The 24577-nt window shown below is 34.1% G+C and overlaps 1 protein-coding gene across 4 annotated transcripts in view; it reads left to right on the forward strand.

Moving 5' to 3' along the window:
- LOC129950117 (zwei Ig domain protein zig-8) overlaps positions 1–24577 on the forward strand; it is a 425570-nt gene that overhangs the window by 179641 nt on the left and 221352 nt on the right. Inside the window, exon 2 of one of the 4 annotated variants that reach the window (XM_056061944.1) lies at positions 12879–12963. The exons of 2 other annotated variants lie outside the window; for them this stretch is intronic. The gene's annotated coding sequence lies outside the window, so the exon portion shown is untranslated. The remainder of the gene's footprint in view (positions 1–12878; positions 12964–24577) is intronic. One more of the 4 variants, XM_056061943.1, reaches the window with a different exon arrangement.

Raw genomic sequence — 24577 nt, forward strand, 5'->3', positions numbered from 1 at the left:
AATAAATATACAACAATTAATTTTTTTTAAGAGACTCAAGAAATGATATGTTAAAAATAAAAGATTAGAATTTCGTTCTTTTGATCCTTAATATCAATTCAGTTATATTATATCGTAAAAATAAGATGTCTTTCAAAAATTAGTTCCAAATACAATCTATTTATAAAAATGTATTTCTAAAATCGAAAAAATAAAATTAACAACTTGGGTTTTCTACAGGATATGGAAATATTTTATTTGTTTCTTATATTGTCCTAATGTTATACAATTAAGGGATGTTTTTTACTTGTAAATATTGTCGCAAAACTTTAAGTGATTTAGTAAAATATTAGGTTTTTAATTTCATTTAAAAACATTATTTTTGCTTGTTTATAGATTCAAAAGATTTTACTTTCTCCTAATATTTTACCAATCGATCCCAGATTAAGGTTGGCAAATTTTTTTTAAAAACTGTTAAAAGGAAGCAATTTTTTTGATAATTTTATATTTTTTTCTACTTTTTAGCAAAATGCAGTTCATGCTCTTAAAATGGACTAAATACTATATTTTTTAAACCTTATTTATTGGTGCTTTGCTCGTATAATTTAAATACAATAAAACTATCTAACAATGAAATAATTATTCAAATTCAAACAGTAGTTCCTGAGATCAGAGTGTTCAAACAAACAAAAGTGTCCAGCTTTATAATATTAGTATAGATTTTATTTTTAAATAAAATTTATTTTGTTGGTGAATAAAATCAAATATTGTAAGTAATAATCTTAAATTTAGTTTAGAAAAAAGTCGATTGTCATTGAGAAAATTGCATAGTGTTTGAAATTATTACTTTTTCTATTTATAATAATAAACGGTGATTTTTTAAGAGCTTGAGAACTTTAAAAAAAAAACGCATAAAATTTGCAAAATCTCATCGATTCTTTATTTGAAACGTTAGATTGGTCCATGACATTTACTTTTTGAAGATAATTTCATTTAAATGTTGACCGCGGCTGCGTCTTAGGTGGTCCATTCGGAAAGTCCAATTTTGGGTAACTTTTTCGAGCATTTCGGCCGGAATAGCCCGAATTTCTTAGGAAATGTTGTCTTCCAAAGCTGGAATAGTTGCTGGCTTATTTGTGTAGACTTTAGACTTGACGTAGCCCCACAAAAAATAGTCTAAAAGCGTCAAATCACATGATCTTGGTGGCCAACTTACCGGTCCATTCCTTGAGATGAATTGTTCTCCGAAGTTTTCCCTCAAAATGGCCATAGAATCGCGAGCTGTGTGGCATGTAGCGCCATCTTGTTGAAACCACATGTCAACCAAGTTCAGTTCTTCCATTTTTTTCAACAAAAAGTTTCTTAGCATTGAACGATAAAGATCGCCATTCACCGTAACGTTGCGTCCAACAGCATCTTTGAAAAAATATGGTCCAATGATTCCACCAGCGTACAAACCACACCAAACAGTGCATTTTTCGGGATGCATGGGCAGTTCTTGAACGGCTTCTGGTTGCTCTTCACTCCAAATGCGGCAATTTTGCTTATTTACGTAGCCATTCAACCAGAAATGAGCCTCATCGCTGAACAAAATTTGTCGATAAAAAAGCGGATTTTCTGGCAACTTTTCTAGGGCCCATTCACTGAAAATTCGACGTTGTGGCAGATCGTTCGGCTTCAGTTCTTGCACGAGCTGTATTTTATACGGTTTTACACCAAGATCTTTGCGTAAAATCTTCCATGTGGTCGAATAACACAAACCCAATTGCTGCGAACGGCGACGAATCGACATTTCACGGTCTTCAGCAACACTCTCAGAAACAGACGCAATATTCTCTTCTGTACGCACTGTACGCATTCGTGTGGTTGGTTTAATGTCCAATAAAGTAAACTGAGTGCTCACTTGGTCGATTATGTAGACCATAAATCGGACGTAAAGCGCGAAACACATTTCGAACCGAACACTGATTTTGGTAATAAAATTCAATGATTTGCAAGCGTTGCTCGTTAGTAAGTCTATTCTTTGACACCATGTCTGAAATCCCGCGTGATCTGTCAAATACTAATGCATGAAAATCCTAACCTTAAAAAAATCACCCTTTTTTTTTAATTAGTGTCTTAGACACATGGAAATAAAGTTCTTATCTCAAACTCAAATAATATACCACTTTTTTAAAGACGACATGACGACAACTTGTCTTGTCTCCATCTTCGATTGAATAAAAGATCGAAAACCTATTCTTTCATAATAAATATTTCTTATTTATTTTTTATATCGAAGTCCATAGTTAATGCTGGCGTTCGATACAATTTTAATAATTGCTTTTAAAAACTTTGTAACAATCAAGAATTTTAAAGATAATGCTGGCAGTGAAACTGGCATAAAATATTGTCAATACGTTAAACCATTGTTTTGTTCCACCCAAATTTGGTGTCCAATGCATCACTACAGAAATGGTCTCGTGAATTGTATAATTCGTGTGAAGACATTTTGTGTGGGTACGTTGAATCTCTAGTCTAGGCTTAAATTTGTTCGAATCACCACTCGATTTCTCAAGTTATTTTAGCTAACATTAAAGTGGAATCGGCACAAAAGTAATGAAGATGAAATAGATCTACTATAATTCCAACCATAAAAAAATGTTAAAAATACGTTCGGTGATTAGTAAGCGATGGAAGACCAATATTGGGTTTAGCCTATCAAGATAGAGAGGCAAATCTATCCGACCATGAAGGAAACGTAAAGTAAACCTTAAAAACTTTCTTTGAACACCTTTGAGTCTATACATATGATTGGAGTAAAAAGGGACCAAAATCAAGCTCTGATCTAACAAATTATAGGTATAGAGTTTTAGGGATATAAGGACTTTGGAATTCCGTACCAGTTTTTTGGATAAAACCTACAGTTCTATTAGTTTTTTTTATAAACGTTGGTAATATCATCAGTAAAAGTAACCTTTAAGTCCAACAAGACGCTTAATTAAAGAGTTTTTCTAAGTTCGTAGAGTTTAACATGTATTCATAGTCAAGTACATTGTGTTTACGTGTAAAACTCATTATTTCACACTTGTCAATATTCAACATCAAGAAGTAGATCAATTTTTAATAAGTCGCAGTCCTTTAAGGAATGTTAGAATATTTTTACGTCATCCACGTATATAATTGTCATCCAACTTTTTAAGATAGATTGAATGTTATTTATAAATAGAACAAATAATAACGAAAGTAGATAGCTACCTTGGGGTACACCAAAATTAACAATAAACATTTAATTTTTGAAAACATCATTTTAATGTTTATCAGCAAGGCCAAATATTACCCAAGCAATTAATTTGCCATGAAGTCCAATTTGCTCAAATTCGTCAAATGCTTTGCTGAAATATTTAAACACACAATCAAATTGTAGTTTTTTTTCTCGAAATCATTAATACAAAATGTTGTAGATTCAAGTAGACTTTTAACAGTAGATTTTCTTATTATGATGTAAGCATTTTTGAGACCAATTTATTTCAAGTCGAAACTTAAAACCATGAGAAATATCATCATTTAATTTTTTTTATTTTAAATAAGTTGTTTTGCTATTTTCATTCGCTTCAATCTTAACTTCAATGAATAAAAGCCTTGTTTTTAAAGTTCTTTAAATGAAAAAATGTGTTTTTCACAATTTTTAAAAGGCACCAATGGAAATTGTAAGGGGACCTATCGCAATTTTATGTTTTTTTATAATTATGTCAACAGGTTAAATAGTTATTGCTAAGCCCTAGTTCTCAACGGACTGTTGCATCATTTAATTTAATTTTATTTGTTATTTTTTTTAATTAATGCTTTGAAAAGCTCTTATAGAAAATAGGATGGGAAGTTATCAGTTATCCTCGCAATTATATCAATTAAAATAAGTGCACATAATTTTCTGGTTAAATCTTACTTTTTTTTTATAATAAGCGCACACTCAAGGGGATATATTACCCTTATCATGTAGACACAGTGTGAGCACTAGGAAAGGGAGAATATTGCAATAGCTGGGAAAAACAGAGTGTGGCAAGGCATTTCACATTCGCATAGTACGGCTAAAGAACGAATCTCTGTATTTGACAGTACGACCGAAGATGGACTCGAGGGTATATTGATGAGCATTCCTAGAAGCGCGAGTATTACGGTTGAACTATTTAAGGGGAGGAATGCAGCTGGCTATTTCTCTAGAGCATAAACCATTAGAATAACGGTAAAAAGCGTGAGACAAGAAACATTTCGACGATGTTCAAGTGACGTAAATGATGTTATGATGGTAATATCACCAATCAATCTAAATGCTCTACGTTCAATACTATCCAAGAAGCTTAAGTAAGTTGCAGGAGCACCAATCCAGATATGGGAGTTATAGTCAAGCTTTGGACGTATATTAGTCTTGTAAATAACAGAAAGACCAGAGGGGGAGAAAAACTTCTTGCATCGCCTTAGAAAACCCAAACATCTTGCGGCATTTTTGGCGACATCGCGTATGTGATCGTTCCACAAAAGGTGGTTGGTGATACACATACCAAGAATATCCAGATGTTCAGTTTCCTCAATGCAAGTGCCATTTATGGATAATGGCAAGGGGGGTATATTTCGCTTTAACGATACAAGACAGCATTGGGTTTTCGAAGCATTAAATTCCACGTGGTTTCTTATTCCCCATTGTACAATGCTGTTTAGGTCGGAATTTAATGAGCTTATCATATTTTGTCGTTGCAGTTCCACATCCGAAGAAGAGGGGTGTGAATCTGAAAACGAATATGAAAAGCTAAGAGTACTATCGTCAGCGAAACAATGTATTGGATTAGATGTTGCAGACAGGAGATCATTAATAAAAATGAGAAAGATTGTTGGAGATAGAACAGAGCCCTGGGGCACACCAGCATTTATTTTGTGGTTTTCAGACTTTAATCCATCCAATACAACTTGTATTGAACGATTCGAAAGATAATTACTAATCCAATGAAGGAGGGATTCATGCAAACCGAAAGCACGCATTTTCGATAAGAGAGCCTGATGCCAAACCCTATCAAATGGTTTTGAAATATCTAGTGCAATAATCTTACTTTCTCCAAAACTATGTAAAGATTTGTTCCACTGTTCGGTGAGATGAACCATGAGATCACCAGTGGACCTATTGCTACGAAAGCCATACTGTCGGTCATTAAGAAGCTTCCGTTCTTCAAGATATTTCTGATATGTATTTAACCGGACAGAGAGAAACGCAAGACACGAGAGTTGAGCTTAGACTAAACTTACTTTATTAAATGCTTATACCTACTTACAGACTAACATATTATTAAGAGTATAGATCTACATACATTGCTTATTTACATAAATCAATTAAATATGTAATTGTAAATGTATTGCAACTACATAAGTAGGTACATATATACCATTCCTCCCCCTTTTTTAAAAAGATTACAATTTATAGGTACTTTATTTCAATTATATTATAATTTCATTATGTATATTTTAAATTGAAAATTTAAATATTAACTAAAAATGTTTATTCTGCACATGGAAAAATCAATTCATTAAACTTACAACTAAAAGTACTTACAACTAACAAATATCTAAATAAAAATAATCATCAATTAAACGTAAATTTCAATTCCAATTCAAAGTTTTACAATTATAATATAATAATTTTAATTCAAAATTTTACATTTATAATATATTTAATTTATATTTTAATTTCGATTTTAATCGATTTCATCTAAATCAACCTTTTGCTCCTCCAAAATCTTTTTTTTCTGAGCTCTAGTTAATCTACCATAATCAGTTTTTCTTATAATAGGAGCAGCACTAAATCGAACTTGTTTTATTTTTTCCAATTTAATTTGATCGATGTGTGCTTGCTTTTTTATTCCATTTACAAATATCAAATACCTAAAATTACTCAGTTTCTTTATAATTTTAGCTGGTATCCATTTAAAATAATTAGAGAAGATATTACGATATAATACCGTTTCACCTACTTTATAAAATACTGATTTTAAAATTTTCTTTGGGGGTGTGTCTGTCTGTCTTTTAACTAATTGTTCTCGCACTATTTCTTCTCTATTTCGATCTGGTTTTATCAAATCAAGCAGTGTTTTGGGACAATAACTGAATAATTTACTTGAAGGAGTCACATTGTTAGTAGTGCAAGTGTGTTTCTGTATTTTAATAAAAAATTATTTAACTTTAAGTTCATATCTAACCCACGCAAATGAGGATCTATTAACATTTTCTTTATTGAGCTCTTAAATGTTTGCACCGCTCTTTCCGCACTACCGTTGTACTGGGGATGATATGGTGGTGATTTAAAAACCTGAATGCCATTAGATGTACAAAACGATAAAAATTCTTTCGAACAAAATGGTGGACCGTTATCACTCACAATGCTTTTCGGTAAACCGAATGTACTAAACATATTTCTAAGTTGTTCAATAACACATTTTGCTGTACAACTCTTCATTACAAATGCTTCCATCCACTTTGAGAACGAATCGAAGACTACCAAAATATTATACTTATCTACGCTACAAAAATCTATGTGAATGCGCTCAAACGGAAAATTGGGTGTAGGCCAAGCTCCTAACTGACTTTTCTTTGAATTTTGTGCCACTTGGCAGACATCACAATGCGTGACAAACATCTCTATATCATTATCTATGTTTGGCCACCAAACATACGATCTACCTATGGCCTTTGAACGAACTACTCCTACGTGACCTTCATGTATCAAGCTCAAAACTTGATTCCTTAAATTTATGGGAATAACTATTCTATCGCCATAAAACAAACAATTAGATTCCGTAGCCAAACTACTTTTCTTCAAAAAATATGGGCGATGTTCTTTCGAAACCTCCTTTGGCCAGCCATTCAAAACAAATTCATAAACTTTTGACAAAATAACATCTTTTTGCATTTCGGTCTTTATGTCTTCAAATTTTAAAGGGAGATTTGATAAGTCTAGTGAATTGATGCTATCTACCTCTACATCTGTCGCAGCCGCCAGAGGCAACCTTGATAGCGCGTCCGCATTTCCCATCTGCGAGGCCTTTTTATATTTTATCGAATAATTATACATAGAAAGGAAAATTGCCCAACGCTGAAGTCTGTTAGCCGCGACGGAAGGCACATCCTTCTTATCTCCAAAAATTGCCTGTAACGGTTGATGATCACTGTAAATTGTAAAATTTAGCCCATAAATATATTTGTGGAACTTTTGTACAGCAAATACAATTGCCAGGGCCTCGCGATGTAGCTGCGAGTAGTTCTTTTCTGCCGCACTTAAGGTACTTGAAACGAACATTACAGGACGCTCTTCCCCATCGACTACGTGAGACAGAACTGCCCCTACTCCATATGGACTCGCATCTGCTGAAATTACAATTGGCCTACTAGGATCATAGTGCGTTAACACGTCAATATCCACAACTAACCTCTTACTATTTTCGAAGGCCTTTTTATGTTTTCCATTCCATTCCCATACTTTATTAACCGACGTTAATTCATAAAGACTTGAAAGCTCTGCAGACAAATTGGGAATGCATTTATTGTAATAATTTATAATGCCTAAATATGATTTCAGCTGTGTTTTGTTTATAGGTTCTGGGGCATTTAAAACAGCGTCTACTTTTTTAGGATTGGGCTTTATTCCAATAGGACTTATACAGTAACCCAAATAATCTATCTCTTGTTCAAAAAATGTACACTTATCTAAATTAACTTTAACGTTGTATTCCAGTAGTCTGTCTAAAACTTCTAATAAATTTTTCATACATTCATCTTTGTCCTGTCCCCCTATCAATAAATCATCAAAATAAATGCGAACCTTTTTTGACACCTTTTAGGATTTCGCCTATTATTTTCGCAAAAATTTGGGGAGCTGTTTTCAATCCTAAAACTAATCTGGTCGACTGAAATAAACCAATATGTGTGTTAATTGTCATAACCTCTTGGGACCTCTTTGATAAAGGCACTTGTAGATACGCACCCGTCAAGTCTAATTTACAAAACCATTTCCAGCCAGCCAACCCAGCCAGCAAATCATCTATTCTTGGAATCACTGCATGTTCCATTTCAACGAATTTATTCACCGTTCTTTTGCAGTTCACACATAACCTTATCGACCCATCGCCTTTGTTCACAATGACTACTGGACTTGCCCATTTATGGAATGGTATATATGTACCTACTTATGTAGTTGCAATACATTTACTTCTCTTCACCGGAATCCAAACCCCTGCCTTGCAAAGCCTCTCAATTTCATCTTTTACCTTGTCTCTCAAACCAAACGGTACTGTATAAGCCTTACAAAAAATTGGATAGGCATCTTCAACAAGATCTATCTCTGCCTCAAACTGCTTAATAACCGACTCATTACTTTTAGAAAAAATCTGTGCATACTTATTTGATAAAACTGAGGAAAATTCATTTAACTCATCTACCTTACATATTGTTCCCCTCTTGGTTTCACAAAAAAAATCTCTCCAACCAGGGTACAGCACTTCCAACCAATTTCTTCCCAGTAGAGCCCTAAACACATGCTTGCTATTTAATATGACCAAATCGAGATTATGAAGAACACCATTAAATTCTACTCTCACATTTATCTTACCGGCCACGCTCACATTTTCCCCTGATAAAAGCTTTAAAGAATTATTATCTTCCAACAATTTGCAATGATGAAAATATTTCATGTACTCCGAAACATGGCACACAGACACACACGCCCCCGAATCGACTTCCATTACACAATTTACATTTTCAATATATAAATGAATGGATAGAGGTTTTTTTCCATTAAACATACAATTTATGTACCCGAGATCAACATTATTATTTATTTCATCATTTCCAACATTATTAATTTTGTATCCTGATCTATAACAATATCTCGCATAATGCCCCGTTCTTCCGCACTTGAAACACCTCAGCTGTCTTCTGTAGCGGGACCTCTCCCGCTGACGATTTTCTGCTGCTTCCTTGTCTTTCTGCTGTTTACTTCTCGATCCATGTGGCTGTGGTGAATAACTCCGATCTAAGCTTTTCTCTCGATGGGGAGTTTTCGATCGCTGTTTACTCCTGCCCGCTCTTTGATAATTTGATACATAATTTACATTACCGCTTTTCATCATATCCAAATTATTGTTATTCATCTCCATGAACAAAGCTTTTTGTGACGCTTCGTCTAGTGTCTTTAAATCGGCTTCATTTAAGAGTCTATTTTGTATTTTACTGTTATTTAACCCGCACACAAACTGGATTAAAAGCGCTCTTTCTAAAAAATTACCAAATTCACACTCATTCGCTAACTGTTTTAGTTCCACTACATAGTCACTAATACTCTCACTATGCTTTTGTTGCCTTTTAAAAAATTTAAAACTTTCAGCAAAAATATTCTTTTTAGGCGCGAAATGAGTTTTTAGCTTTTCGATTAATTTCTCATACGTAAAGTCAGTTTCCAATTTTGGCGCAATTAGTGAAATTAACACTTTATACAAGTCTGGGCCACCCAGGCTTACCAAAAACGACACTTTTTCTTCATCTTTTGTCACTTTATTTAACGACAGTAAATGATTTAACCGTCGTATGTATAAATTAACGTCTTCACCAAGGGTATAGGATTCGATCGACCCCATAAACAAAGTCGATTTTTCCATTTTAATTTCTTTGTTTTTTTCCTCGTCGCCACTGATATGTATTTAACCGGACAGAGAGAAACGCAAGACACGAGAGTTGAGCTTAGACTAAACTTACTTTATTAAATGCTTATACCTACTTACAGACTAACATATTATTAAGAGTATAGATCTACATACATTGCTTATTTACATAAATCAATTAAATATGTAATTGTAAATGTATTGCAACTACATAAGTAGGTACATATATACCAATTTCTTGAGCTGATAATTAATCAGCGTTTCCATGACCTTGGAAAGAAGGGACGTAAGTGCAATTGGTCGATAACGCAGTGGTTTTGCCAGCGATGAAGAACACCTCTTCAGAACAATAGCGGGAATACCATCCGGACCAGCAGATTTGTTTATGTTAAGATTTTTTAGGACTCTCGCAACAGTACGAGTGCGAAAAAAGATTTGCCCCATAGAATCTGTACTATGTTTAGTATATTTTAGACCAATTGTAGATTAAGTAACGTAATTCATTACTTTTAATTATATACTTATGAATTTATTGCCAAATACTTTAACTCGCAGTGAAAATATTTTATATTGATGTTAAGTGACAAATATCAATCTTCTCAATATTAATGTTTTCGTATTTATTTCTTGATTACTTACAAAGTCCTTATTTGGTTATAAAAAAACTGAATTAAATGAAATTGTCAAAAAATACTATCAAGAAAGAAGTCACTTTTTCTTATTTTGTACCTTAGGTATGAATTATTTTTGGAAGACGAAGGGATTGACTTCTGTACAGATAGGTAGGTTTCCGGAGACGTATATTTTGACAGACCAAACATTTGTGTCCCTTGAAGCGTGTTTCAGGCTGAAATTCTGGGCATGAAAATAAGTCCTCTCTCAAAGAAAACGTGATATCAACTGATTTACGTATCTTCTCAGAAAGTCAAGTTGGCATAAAATTATCAAACTCTGTCTCAATAAACTCAATAACAATCTGAAACAGTCGATCATCTCTGGTGAAAATTATAGAACAGTTCAATATTTACCTCATTTGGGTCCAGAATAATGCAAAGCTGAGGAAATCGCAATGAATTACACAATTTTATCTTTGTGCAAAAAATACAACATCGGTATACCCTTAGCTACTAGTAAACTTTTGCGAAAGCATAATACTATAAAAGAATTAAACTTTAAATGTGAAAAAACCAACAACTGGCCATCAACAAAATTTATTTGGCCAATGCTTGAAGCTAAACGGTTAAAACAACTCATTTCTTAACAGGACACTGCCTAATAAGAAGACATTCCTTTCGACTTAAAGCTTCTGAAAACGATTTTTACAGAAACTGCATGAACATTAAAAAAAGAGGACAGAGGATGCTATGGATCTGAGAAATTCTGACTTTTATAATTTCAAACGCTTTATGGTTAGCGCTACAATGGGCCAACTATTGCTCTATGTGTTCCACATTAACCTTACCCTACCTCAAATGTGCTAATATATTTTATAATTTCTATTTTCGTCAAAAGGATTATTCAAATCTTTCTTTGTCAATTTTGAAGGATTCCTTTTTGAGAAATGATTGAATGTCCCTATGAATTTAGGTCAAATCAAATATTTTTTTCTTTGAGTTTAATGACAGTAAAAAGGAATCAAGGAATCACAAATTAAACTTACCAAATGCCAAAAAAATGCTTTTTCTTCTTTCGTCTTTCCCACACTCTTATTCTTATATTTTGCTGAAATCTAAAAAACGACGACTTCGTCATTATGAAAAAGAGGAGAAGAATTTATTATAAGGAATTCCAACAAATTGTCTTGAAAAAAGAAACAATAACAAAATCCTATTGTCCCCATACCATCACTTTATGGTACCTATTCCTCTCCTCATATACGATCATACTAAAATTTATATCATTGATTACTTCTTGTCTCTTCAATTCATTTTCTTTGGATTGCTTCGATTTTTGCTTACACATTGAATTTCGTGTCTGGTATAACTAAATTGTTGTTGTTGTTGTATTGGATTTTTTAATGGTGGTTCTTCGCACTACCTATACACTACATACCATATCTCCAGAGTTCCAGACTCTTGTAGCATTCATCAGAGCCATTGTAGATTCATTCGACATCGAATCAGGGAACATGGATGTATAATGTATATGTATGGGGATATCCTGCTGGTTGTGATGTGATTAAATGTCAAATGATTTCGGAATGAAATTCCTACGATATATAGGTTTGGATATATTGACGGAAATGTGTGTATGTCTGGTATTTGTATCATCCACCCTCTCTCCTTTTTGCTGCTGAATCCTGTTCATTCCTTCCTTGATTCGCTAAAATATATCCATTTATAGACTGTTTCAGTGTATCACTGTGCCTGATGAATGTTACGGTAGGAATATTGGAAGAATACAATCAGAAATAGAAATCGAATCAGAAAACTCGTAAATTCGTCAACTGGTTTGATGTTCCGCATGGGAATACGAAATCAACGTTATCTGAGAATCCTTTGTGTAGAGTCAGAGCCTCTTTCTCTCCTTTTTATTTGAATTTTTTTATTTTTTCTTTTTCATGAGAATGTGAGTTTACCTTAACACCCAAGTGAATGGTTATCTACTCCGTTATATTATCCTTACCTACATAGATATGTTTCCAGGGGTATACAGGTATCTTCGCCTTAGGCTATGCAGAAGAGCAAGTGTTGTTCAGCCATAAAACACCTTCAACTATACGAAACGACTGGATGGATATGTTTTGTTTAATATTATTTCGTTTTCCGAAAGAAAAATCAATCAAGCTACATTTCCACATGCATATGTGTAATGTATACACACAAATGTATGTAAATTTCGTCCTGTGAATGCTTCCTGTGTAGCATACAAAAAAGTACAGAAACAGGAGCGAATGAACTTTAATGGGATGAGGCATTTTGAAAAACATTTCATACACTAAGGATGCTTTTGCTGCTTTGCTTACTAAGTGTAGGTGTATTTTCTTAGAATAAAAAGAAGAAGCTCTGTTGGCAGAAAAAGGTTTTTTTTTATTTTGACATGAGTATTTTAAGGCTTGATGATGTAAATAAGAAAGAATTTTCAAGACACGTGAACACATAAAATTATTGCTAAACTGATTGAAGGATATTATGTATATTTTGTTCTTGTACTGAAAAACAATTTAATTCCAATTTCATGTTGCAATTCATTAAATTAATACTTTTTTTTCTTTTTCTTTTTCAGAAGTTGGTTTTGACATCATATCACAGGAGTCGTAGGTGTGAATTTATTAATATAAATTTTTGATTTTCAATAAATAATACAAAGGGTAAGTTCTTAGAAATAAAACTTACTTCATGGAATATTATTATGTTCTATGTAATTGTTTCCTGTTTACATTTCAATGAAATTTGCAGTTCTTCAAAATATGCTTTTAATAAAATATATAGAAAATTCCAAATAGTGACTAAGCAACAAAATAAACAAAGTCGGACACTCAGGCTTATATGTGCTTTTTCAATCCATTACAAGCTCAAATTGTAGAATGCTATTAATAGAAGTTATAATTCTATTATAACGAAATATGGAGGTGTTAAAAATAAAGTCAAAGAACAAATCTTCTTTAGGAAAAATAGTGAAACAAAAAATTTATAGTGAAATTGTACACAGTTCAAATTGTAAAATTAATTCAAAATATTTAGCTTTTTAAATTTTTAATATATTTATATTTTACAATTAAAAACACATTATTATTTAGAAAAGATTCAAGTTTAACATTCAAATGTTTTTCTATATTTCCATTAAGTAAAAAGTTTTTCTAATGTGTAGAAACTCATTTAAAAAATTCTTTTTCATAAGAAGGGTTTTGTTTTAAAGAATGATCTAATGGTTGTAATAAAAAATTCCTGAAAATTCTTCTTTTCTATCAAAATAATGTAAATACCACAAGTTAGAGCTTATGACTTAAATTTAAGTCAGAAATAGAAAATTATAATGTCATTTTATCAAAAATTAGATTATCTCTGTTTCTTCTCAAAATAGTTATGTTGTATTTCTTTAATGAAAAATAACACTCTTCAAGGACACATTCAAATTAATTTAGACAACAAAAAAATACATAGTTCAAAATTAGACCCTTATTGGGTGATTTCTCTTAGATTTTTTTATATAAACCTAACCGAAATATAATTTTTAATCTATTATTGAACATTTTTCACGATATCTCTCTAGACAGCATTCACTTTGTTGACTTGAATTTAATTGAAATCTATTAGACGATACTTCTTATAATGTTAACAGCAATTGACTTTATTGTTGACTTTAACCCTCTTTGGAATATGATGCGCGAAGCATGGAATGTTGCAGTGTTTTTAATTAAATTAACGAATCGCGGATTCGTATATGAAAAAAAAGCGAACGCCAACCCCTGAGGGGCTGGCCCAACGGTTCGACTTACGGAATAAATAAACGGTTATTAAATTTGACAATATATTTATTTAACGACTAATCAGGTCCGGGCTCACAATTGAACTACTTAACTTAAAACTAATTCCCTAAAATAACACCTAACGGCGTGCATCGATGATTGCTGCGTCAGCGACCTTGATACTCGTAGTGTCGGTGCATTCACCTCAATGCACCGTTGTCCAGAATATGATACCCACCAATCGTGGGAACTTATGAGAATATGCTGTTATGCTGAATTGGCAAATCATAGTCGCGCGTGTTGGCGCGAGGTGTTAACTCCTCCCCCTTTGAAAATCTACGTCCCGTAGATCAGTATTTTAAGATGAGATGTTAGGGGTAGGTAGCACCGGTGGTGGTAGGATTTGGATCTTTGGTAAGTCAATCTTCCTGTGCAGCTTGCGCCATATCATCCATACAACTATTGCCAATATCAGGAGGATCGTCACATCCGTAGCAGTATAGGTGTTTAGCCGATATGATAGGCCATTCAGGATCTTGATGTTCTTGATGCTCATGTCATGAAGGTATTCGATGTCCACTTTGTTCACTTTCAAGGATGTGTTGGTTAAAACTGGTGGAAGCGCTTGAAGCGATGTTGCCGTCAGGCTAACAAATGTTCTGTTATTTAGTCGAATTGATTCATTGTAGAGCTGGATCAAATATGTACCGGAGAGATCCTTTGATATGTTCTTGCTATATAATTTTCCTTGGAAGTTTGTGACAAATATCGTGTCTTCCTTGATCAGTTCCGTAATACTGGCTGTATTGGTACGAATTGCACAATTAGCGTGCCCTCCTTTAAGCAACCGAACTACGCATCCCTCTTCTTCCAATTTTTCTAAAGAGCTTTCATCACAAGTCGTCATGTTGCCCATACTAAGGCAGTTGGATATTATGCCATAGGTATCTTCATGGTTTGCTAGAATCTTAGAATAAGGTAGGTCGACTTGCTTTCCTCCCAGGATTGACGCTCTGGTCAATAACAAGTTGTACTCAGTCCTGCTGACTTTAGGCATAGATAGTACGTACAGTAGGATGGAATCGTTGGTATAGACTGATGGTTTACCAAATTGCAAAGCCTCCACAACGTTAGCATATGGTAAAGTTTCAACTTCGCTGATAAGCCTGTTGATCTCTTCATGGTCCAAGAGATTTGTATTTACGATTCCGCTTCTCGCCATCTGGCAGGCGCGAACAATTTCGTTTACATCTTCTTTCACCACTAATAATTCGTCCATAACGTTTTGCTCGTGGATAGCCCTATTAGACGATGACGTTTGGATTACGGTGCTGTTAATGACCTGGTTGATCCTTTGGGTGATATCCTTTGTTATCCTAAGGATCCTCTCGTTTATTTTGTATTGATGATTATTATTCTCGATTATGTTGTTCTCGTTTTTGAGCACTTCATCCCAATCTGCTGCGTCAGGGTTACCGGCCAACCATTTCCACGCAGAACCAATCCAATTAATCGACCTTTGCCTTCTATGCATTTTTCCTTTGAGCATATCGATTCGTTCGTGAAGCTGGGTAAGGTGATGGCGTGCCACGATTTTCTTTTCAGGTTGCTTGATTACAGCTTGGACAGCTAAAGTCATTTTGTTGAGCAGATCTTCAAATTCATCTAACCGGATCAAATGCACCAATTTGAAGTGTCCATCGATAATCCACCCTGGTCCTTCCTTTATTGTTACCATTGGGGACTGGTACTCGAAGATAGTGAAGCCTTGCACGGCCGTTAGGAATAATAAGCTATATTGTGTTTTAAATTTGTTACATTGGTTAAATATAAATAAATCAGTTAAATATAAACTTAATAAGGAAAAAAATAGGTCATGAAAAGTTTAAAAATATTAATAATGTAATATCGTTATTAAAATATCTAGAAAAAATGGAAAAATTAAAATTAATATTCTGAAAAAGAAATGGTTATTAATTATGTAATAATATAGATAATATAGTTTGGTTTTTGTTTAGGCATGGTGCCATTGACCTTTTTTTTTTTTTTTTTTTTTTTTTTTTTTTTTTTTTTTTTTTTTTTTATACATATATATTATAAAAAATTAAATTTTTATATATAAATAATTTTTTGCAATTTTTATGCAATTTTATGTATGCATGTATTTCATTAGTATGATGATTTTTGCCATACATTTAATAAATATACAATTTTTCTGCATTTTATTCATTTCATTATTCTATGCTTTGGCTTTGACATTAAGGTTTCGTTACCTATGTCATTTTATTAAATGTACTATTTTATACATTTTATGTATTTATTTCATTACATTTTATCATTTTATGTCTTTTTACATTACATTGCAAGGGTACATTTTTTTTTTTTTTTTTTTTTCGATGTGTGCTTTCTTTGTGCGGGTGTGTGTTCTGTAGTTAAATATTCTTTAATTGGGATTTGTGAATTTTTCTACCTGTGTCTGTTATAATGGTTACCTTGTTATCTTTTGCTACCACCTCCTTCCGATACAGCGGCTTATGTTTGCCCTGAATCCTCTTGAAGGATGTGTAGACTACGTCACCTTTTTTGTATTTCTTCGGGATAGATTTCTTTTTATTATGCCATTGGTTTTTGGCCTTTTGATTTTTTTCTATCTTTTCCCTAAGTTCCTGATTTACTTTTATCCGATAATTTGACATCTTTTGATAATTTACTCTGGAACTTCTGTTAAAAAACATGTCAGATGGTTTTCTGCCAGTGACCGAGTGAATTGTATTGTTATATCGATCGACCGATATGTGTATCAGCTCCCTTAGCTTAAGTTCTTTATACTCGGCTCTCAAACATCGAAAAATTTCGAGAACTGTTGAATGAAATCTTTCAACTTGGCCGTTAACCTCGCTACGCTTAACGGGTGTTTGGTACATCTTTATGTCGAGCATTTTGATAAAGTTAATTATTATGGGGCTGAGAAAACTTTTTTCATTGTCTGTAACTAATATCCTGGGGACTGTAAAATAGTGAAGTACTTTCATCACTTTGTCCCTTAGATATAGAGAGGACTTGTTCCTAATGTGGAATAATTTAGCAAACTTTGAAAACTTGTCGATACATGATATAAACTTTTCACCCTGGATTTCCATAATATCCATGTGCAATATCTCACAAGGATAAGAGGGAATAGGAGTAGGCTGAAACATAGGGGTCGCCGGATGTCGATCATACTTGTTTGTAAGGCAAATGTCACAGGACTTTACATAGCGTGTTATTAAGCTATTCATTTTCGGGAAGTAATATCTTTCAAGGAGTTGTTCCTTGTTCTCTCGAGCATTTCTATGAGCTCGCTTGTGTTCCTTACTAATGAGTTCCCACACTCGATTCTCGTCTGTGACATCTTCAACAATTCTTTGTGTCAGCCTAATCTTATAGCTGGAAAACGTTTCCAAATATACCTTTTGCAGAAGTTCCATACAAAGTTCAGGAATTTTAATGCCATTAACTATATTGGGCCTAAGTTTGGCTTTAAGGACAGCTGTTAGGGCAACGTTATCTAGATACGGAGTTGAGAAGTAGTGTCTTATGTAACCGGGATGTGGTTCCTCCATCGAATCAAGTTTATTATCTGAAACCTTGATAATTATTTGGTTTCGAAAAACATTCAAAGGCGCTTCAACATGAGGAATCAGATCTGTGGAGTCCTGCTCTGCACTGTGCACTGTTTCGTTGGCTGATTCAGTGGAAGCTGCTTCGTCATTGGAAGGTTCCGTGGAAGAGACATGCTCCAAGGCTGTATCAGTTTGGGAACTGTTGTCATCTATTAAAGATTGTTTTTCAGAGGCAGTTTCCGTTGATGAATCACTATGTAACGTATTCACTTGGCATTCCGTGTCAACTTTAGCTGAGACGGCTGAGTGTTCGTTATTAATTTTAAGTCTAGAGAGTGCATCCGCTACGACATTAGATTTACCGGGCGTGTAAATCAGTTCGCAATTGTATTCTTCAATCCTCGACTTCCAACGCTTCAATTTCGCATTGTAGTTGCGGTTACCTAGGGCGTAAGTCAGCGGTTGATGGTCGGTGAATATTCGGATTTTTTTCGCTCCGTAAAGATAAGACCTGAGGTTGTCTAAGGCCCAGACTATCGCCAACATTTCCTTCTCGTTCGTGGCGTAATTTTCTTCACTACCACTCAAAGACCTTGAAATGAAGGCAATGGGTCTTTCCTTGCCTGTTTCACCTTGCGACAAAACTGCACCAATTGCTATATTTGAAGCGTCCGTCGTGAGAATGAACGGCTTATTAAAGTCGGGGAACGCCAGGACTTCGGCAGAGGTAAGGAGTACTTTTAAATTATTGAAAGCTTTTAGCGCACACTCATCTAATTTAATTGGGATTTTCCTTGACTGGTTGGCTTTAACTTGGGCATTTTCTCCCCTAGTTAAGTTAGTCAAGGGCTTGGCGATCTTGGCATAGTCACGAATAAATTTCCTATAGTAGGAAGTAAGCCCGAGGAATGATTTTAGTTCCTTAAGGTTAGTAGGAGGCTGTATGTTCTGGATTGCCTCGATTTTCGTATTATCTGGTCGTACACCATCAGCAGTTATGACGTATCCAAGGAATTCTACAGTTGTATCCATAAAGTGGGTTTTTTCAAGGTTGACTTTCAAGTGCGCTTCACTAAGTCTTTTCAAAACCATGTCAAGATTTTCTAAGTGCTTTTCCTCATTCTCACTGAAAACGATTATATCGTCGATATAAACGTAACATATTTTCCCTATGAATGGCTTGAGCACATCGTCAATTGTGCGTTGAAAAATAGCTGGAGCGTTTTTGAGCCCGAATGGCAGCCTCAAAAACTCGTATTTGCCATTCATAGTGGAAAAAGCTGTTTTAGGAACATCCGAGGGTTTCATGGGAATTTGGTGAAATCCCGAGGTCAAGTCTAGGGTTGTGAAGTATCGGGCGTTCCCTAGGCTAGCAAGAGTGGCATTTATATCCGGTATTGGATATGCATCAGAAATTGTCACGCTGTTAAGTCTTTTGTAGTCGATGACCATTCTGAATTGCTTCTCGCCATTCGCCTTAGGTTTTTTGGGCACAACCCAAATTGGTGAATTATAAGGACTTCTGGAAGGCCTTATTATCCCTTCGTCTAGAAGTTTATTTATTTCTTCCTCAACAACTTCTCTTAAGGATGACGGGTACGGATAGCTCTTTGTATATATAGGCTCATCTGTATTTGTTTTGATTTCGGCCTGAATGGAAGTATCGATTACTTCGTTAATATTGATCGGCCCGAAAAGCGATTCGTGTTTCCTAATCAATTTTTCCAATCCCTGTCTAATGTCGTGGGGAAGATCCTCATTAAGAACAACGTTCACCTGTCGTGATATCTTTGCTTTGAGCGGAATCTCTATATTGGGTTTTATCGTTAGAAGGTTGTTTTTTCTATCAATGACAGCCTCCAATTCTTTGAGGGTGTCATCCCCAATGATTCCATCGAAAGAATCGAGTCCAGGTAGTACAAAGAATTTAACAGGAGTATCATTGCCAACCTTAGAGAAAAATCTTCCCTCGACATAATTAGAAATTTTAACATTACCAGCGGCAGACTTTACAGAAAAAGGTTTTGGAAGCGAGATTGAGGGCTGGTCGATTTTTGGGCTAATGAAATTCTTGTTGGCCCCCGTATCAACAAGAAACTTCAACACTACTCCATCCTTTGCAACATACTCTATGTATGGTACGCTAGATGGCCCCCTGACATAAAATTTATCTCGTCACAAGTAGCTTCCTCCGCAGATGCGGAGTAGCTTTCTAAATCCACTTCGTCTTCCGCTTCGATGTTGTACAAGCGTTGCTGCTTGTTAGGGAAGTTATCAGAGGCTGCTCTACGTTTAAAGGGGTTGCCCTGGAACTTTGGTCGATTTGCATAGTTCACTTGTTTGCTCTGGATGCTTCGATCAACATCCATCTTCTCCGAAGGCTTCGGTGCAGGAACATTTTCCTGAGGAGCATTCCAGGCAAACCTGTTATGCTTCCCTATTGAATTTTGTTGGGGCCTTCTCGGAGGAATATTGGGTCTCACGTCTCTATTACCAAAATGTTGATTCATAGGAGACGTGATGGTGTTAGAGAAGGAAGAGGAGTGTACAGAACTACTCCGATAGTTGACGTTCTGTATTTCCAGGCAGGCAGAGTAAGCTTCTGGGAGTGTCCGTGGCCGTTGAATCATCAACATTCGTGAGATATCACCATTGAGGCCACGCACGAACACATCCAGAGCCCTATTCCGGTAGGTTTCTACCAAAGCCCTTACGGTTTCCTCACTATGCGACTCCGTTTTTATTTTGTTAACCATCAACGATAATTGATGGTTAACAGCCGCATAGAATTCATCCAGCTTGCTGCCCTTTTGAGCAAGCTGGTTGAGCTGGTGCTCCAGAGTTCGAAGGTCTCGCTTATCTGCATAATGTAGAGATAAGCAAGTCTTCATCTCACTCCAGTCACCATCAAAGATATTGTAACTAACTAGAGCGGCGTCAGCCGGACCTCTGATTTTACCCCGAATGTGTTGTAAAATCGCACGGTAAAGCGGTTTTGATTTAACTATTTCATAGTCTTTAAGGATTCCCTCTACAGTATGTATCCATGATACATATTGAGTAGGATTTCCATTAAAGACCTGAAGTTCTTTAACGCAGTCAGGTAGCTTACTTATTTCCCTGAGATCAGCCTCTGTTTGAGGAGGACTAAGCTCAAAATGGCTAACAGCCGAAGAAGGTGCAGCTGAGGAGGCTGACGAATTTGTTTTTCCTTCGACAGCTTCGATTCTCCTCTCAAAGCCTTTCAATTGGGAAATCAAGCTACCGACTGCCCCAGTCAATTCAACAATTTGTTGGGCGACTTGATCCATAGTTTATGTTTTTATTTTAAAAATCTCTCTCAAAAAATAAAATAAGAATAAAAAAAAATGTAAAATGTAGGCTTACCTTAACAGACACTAGGCTCAGATTATGAAAGATTATTTTTCACCTTATTAAACTTCTTTTTTCTTTTATATCAAATAACTGCACACACTCACACTTGCACAATTAATAACAATTAATAAATTAAATATGATTATTCTTTTCAAATTAGGAATAATATATATATATCTTTTCTTTGAATAGCTTAATGCTTCAAGGATCACTTTTTCTATAGAATATAGATAAATTATGGGCTCTTTTTTCCCACTCACACAATTATCATAACTTCCTCGCTTTAGTCTTTAGTCTTTTAAAAGATATATATTTTTTGTTGAAATATTTTTTCCTGAAAAAAAGGGTTTAGATTTAGTACTCCCCTTAACCGACGGAATAGGGTTTCCAAGGAACCGTGTTGCGTGGGAGGTGTCGTTTGAATCCCGTTTAGCCGCAAGCAGCCTACTAATGGAACGATCACCATCACCGTCGTATCCTTTAGCCTTAACAGATATTCGCATGTTCCCATGTTTATGCGAAAAGTTTAGTTATTATCCAAAATGGTCAACTGTGTTCCCATGTTAACAGTGACGTTCACTCAAATAGAGCGTATTGGTAATGAACTAGGATCTACAGGCGAAAAGGATACAGTTTTGCAACGCGGTCCCTGCTCGGGCGCCAATTAACGAATCGCGGATTCGTATATGAAAAAAAAGCGAACGCCAACCCCTGAGGGGCTGGCCCAACGGTTCGACTTACGGAATAAATAAACGGTTATTAAATTTGACAATATATTTATTTAACGACTAATCAGGTCCGGGCTCACAATTGAACTACTTAACTTAAAACTAATTCCCTAAAATAACACCTAACGGCGTGCATCGATGATTGCTGCGTCAGCGACCTTGATACTCGTAGTGTCGGTGCATTCACCTCAATGCACCGTTGTCCAGAATATGATACCCACCAATCGTGGGAACTTATGAGAATATGCTGTTATGCTGAATTGGCAAATCATAGTCGCGCGTGTTGGCGCGAGGTGTTAACTAATTATTTTATTTAAAACAAGTCGATCTCCTAAACACAAATATTCTTAATCTTGTTAATTTAAAAAAAATACAAAAACTTGGATTAAGCAGGAAAATAATACTTTCATCTGAAAGTACAGTAAACGTTAATGTAAACATGCCTAACCATAAATTGGTCATATTGTTTTTCGACACTTATAATTCAGTGCAATCTATCTCTAACTTTTTAAATTCACACTTAACAACTGGAAACTGATCCTACAGTGCCATGATTCTTTTAAAATGAATAATTTGCATCCAGTGTTCATCAAAGCCTTACTTACAAATATTTTGCCACACATGTAATGAACACAATTATAATGACAGTGCAGCGAAAATTGTCAAACTTAGTTACCATTCCTAAAAAACGTAACAATTTTTTGATCTTACCATTCCTGTACACAATTTTCGAGAAAATAACTCAAAATCAAAATAGCGTATATACAAGAAATCAAAACAATTTCAAGACTATTCAATACGGTTTTCTTTCCAAACATAGCTGAATGACGACGTTATAATCAAAGTGCAAGAAGTAAGACATTTTTACTTTTCTAAAGAATTATAAAACACTTTGCTGTGTACAATTATACTAATAAACTTCGATCATACTGTAGTACGATAAAACAAGGTGTTTTTTCAGGTAAAAAATGCTCTTGTTTTGTTCCCATTGCCAGAGGTGTTCCACAAAGCACTATTCTTGGACCTATATTATTAACTTCCCATTGAAAGTTATTGTATTGGGTTATTGTGTTGGGATTTGTTAAATTGAAAATTTTGACATTTTCGACGTTTCAAGGTCCCTAGATTCGAAATAATAGATTTTTAAAAAGATGTCTGTGCGTACGTGTGTACGTACGTTCGACGTTTGTGACGTTTTTTTCCGTCGTCCATAGCTAAAGAACTAGAAGAGATATCGATTTCAAATAAATTTTGTTATACAGATAATAATACAGAAAGATGCAGAAGGGGCTCTCAAAAAAATTTGTACCATACCAGTTAACAAAAGGTGAACATTTTGGTTAAACCTTAATATCTAACGAACTAATAACGCTAGAGATTTGAATTAAATTTTATATAATATATTGTAACGTGATACCAACAAGTATATTTTAAAAAGTATGGTTTTTTGTATCAATCAAAAAAAAAACTGAAACAAAATGTGTCACCTCACAAATTTTACGAATACAATGATTTTATCTCCAAAACAATTTTGTGCAAAGAAAAATAATGTTTTTAAACATCTGGAAAGATTTTGAGAAAAATTGAATTGACAGTTTTATTTATAAAAAATAAAAATCTAAATAAAATACTTCTCAAAGTTGGCAAAACATTGAATTTCGACTCAAATATCTCTTCAAAAATTTGAGATTATGGCTTCCAACTAATTTTAGCTTATAACAATATTCTTTTCAACATTCGGTAAAATTTTGAGAAAAATAGAATTGACAGTTTTTGTACAAAGAAAAATAAAAACTTAAAAGAAAATTCAACAAAAGTTGGTAAAAATTGATTTTCGACTCAAATATCTTTTCAAAACTTTGAGATATTAGCTTTGAACTACTTTTATCTTTTAAAAAATATTGTTGTAAACACTAAGTATAATTTTGAGGAAAATCTAATTGACAGTTCTTTTTTTCAAAAAATGAAAACCTTACAAAAACAATACTAAAACTTGGTAAAAATTTACCCAAAAAGCTTTTAAAAATTAAAAATATGGTGTTCAAACTCATTTTATTTCACAAAAAAATATTGTTTTCGATATTCAGTATTTTTTTTTTATAAAAATCCAACAGTCCGTTTTTTCATAAAAAATAGAATCAACAAAAAAAGTACGCAAGTTTGATAAAAATTGATGTTCGGTTCATGATATATCTCATATTAATTTCTTTCATTAAATTTGTAAGAAATTCTAATTAAATTGGTAAACATTTGTTTTTGTCTAAAAATATATTTAACAAAACTAGATTTTTAAACCAAACAATTTCTTTATATGAAAAATATTGTTGGTAATTTAAAATTTTTTAAAAATTAATCAACCAACTACTTGTTTAATCCAACACGAAAACCTACAAACTTTTAAGCAAGACAGATTGACAGACGGGATAGGAAATTATCATTGTGGTTCGCATCCCAGCCTCTTTTTTTTCTTTATAATAATGAGTTTTCCAGTCAAATATAAACGTCTTTTTTTCACATGTTTGCTGCTGATGTCCAATTATTCAAAAGCTATTACTTTGAACTTATTAAAGACTGCTTAAGTTCTATAAACTCTGATCTGCAAAGTATCTATAGGTGGTCTTAGACCGATGGATTTTTCCTTAATCCGTCGAAATGCCATGATGCATCGTAATCAGTAGAAACCACTTGACTTGTCGTATTTTCATGACAAAGTGCGCTTTGTTTATGGATAAAGGAGATATAATCACGTCTTGTGTAAGGCTGGAAAAGGGTTAACAATTTATCTTTTGACACGTTTTTCCAGTGCATAAT

The sequence above is a fragment of the Eupeodes corollae genome, chromosome 3 (assembly GCF_945859685.1).
Source record: "Eupeodes corollae chromosome 3, idEupCoro1.1, whole genome shotgun sequence".
Classification (NCBI taxonomy): Eukaryota; Metazoa; Arthropoda; class Insecta; order Diptera; family Syrphidae; genus Eupeodes; species Eupeodes corollae.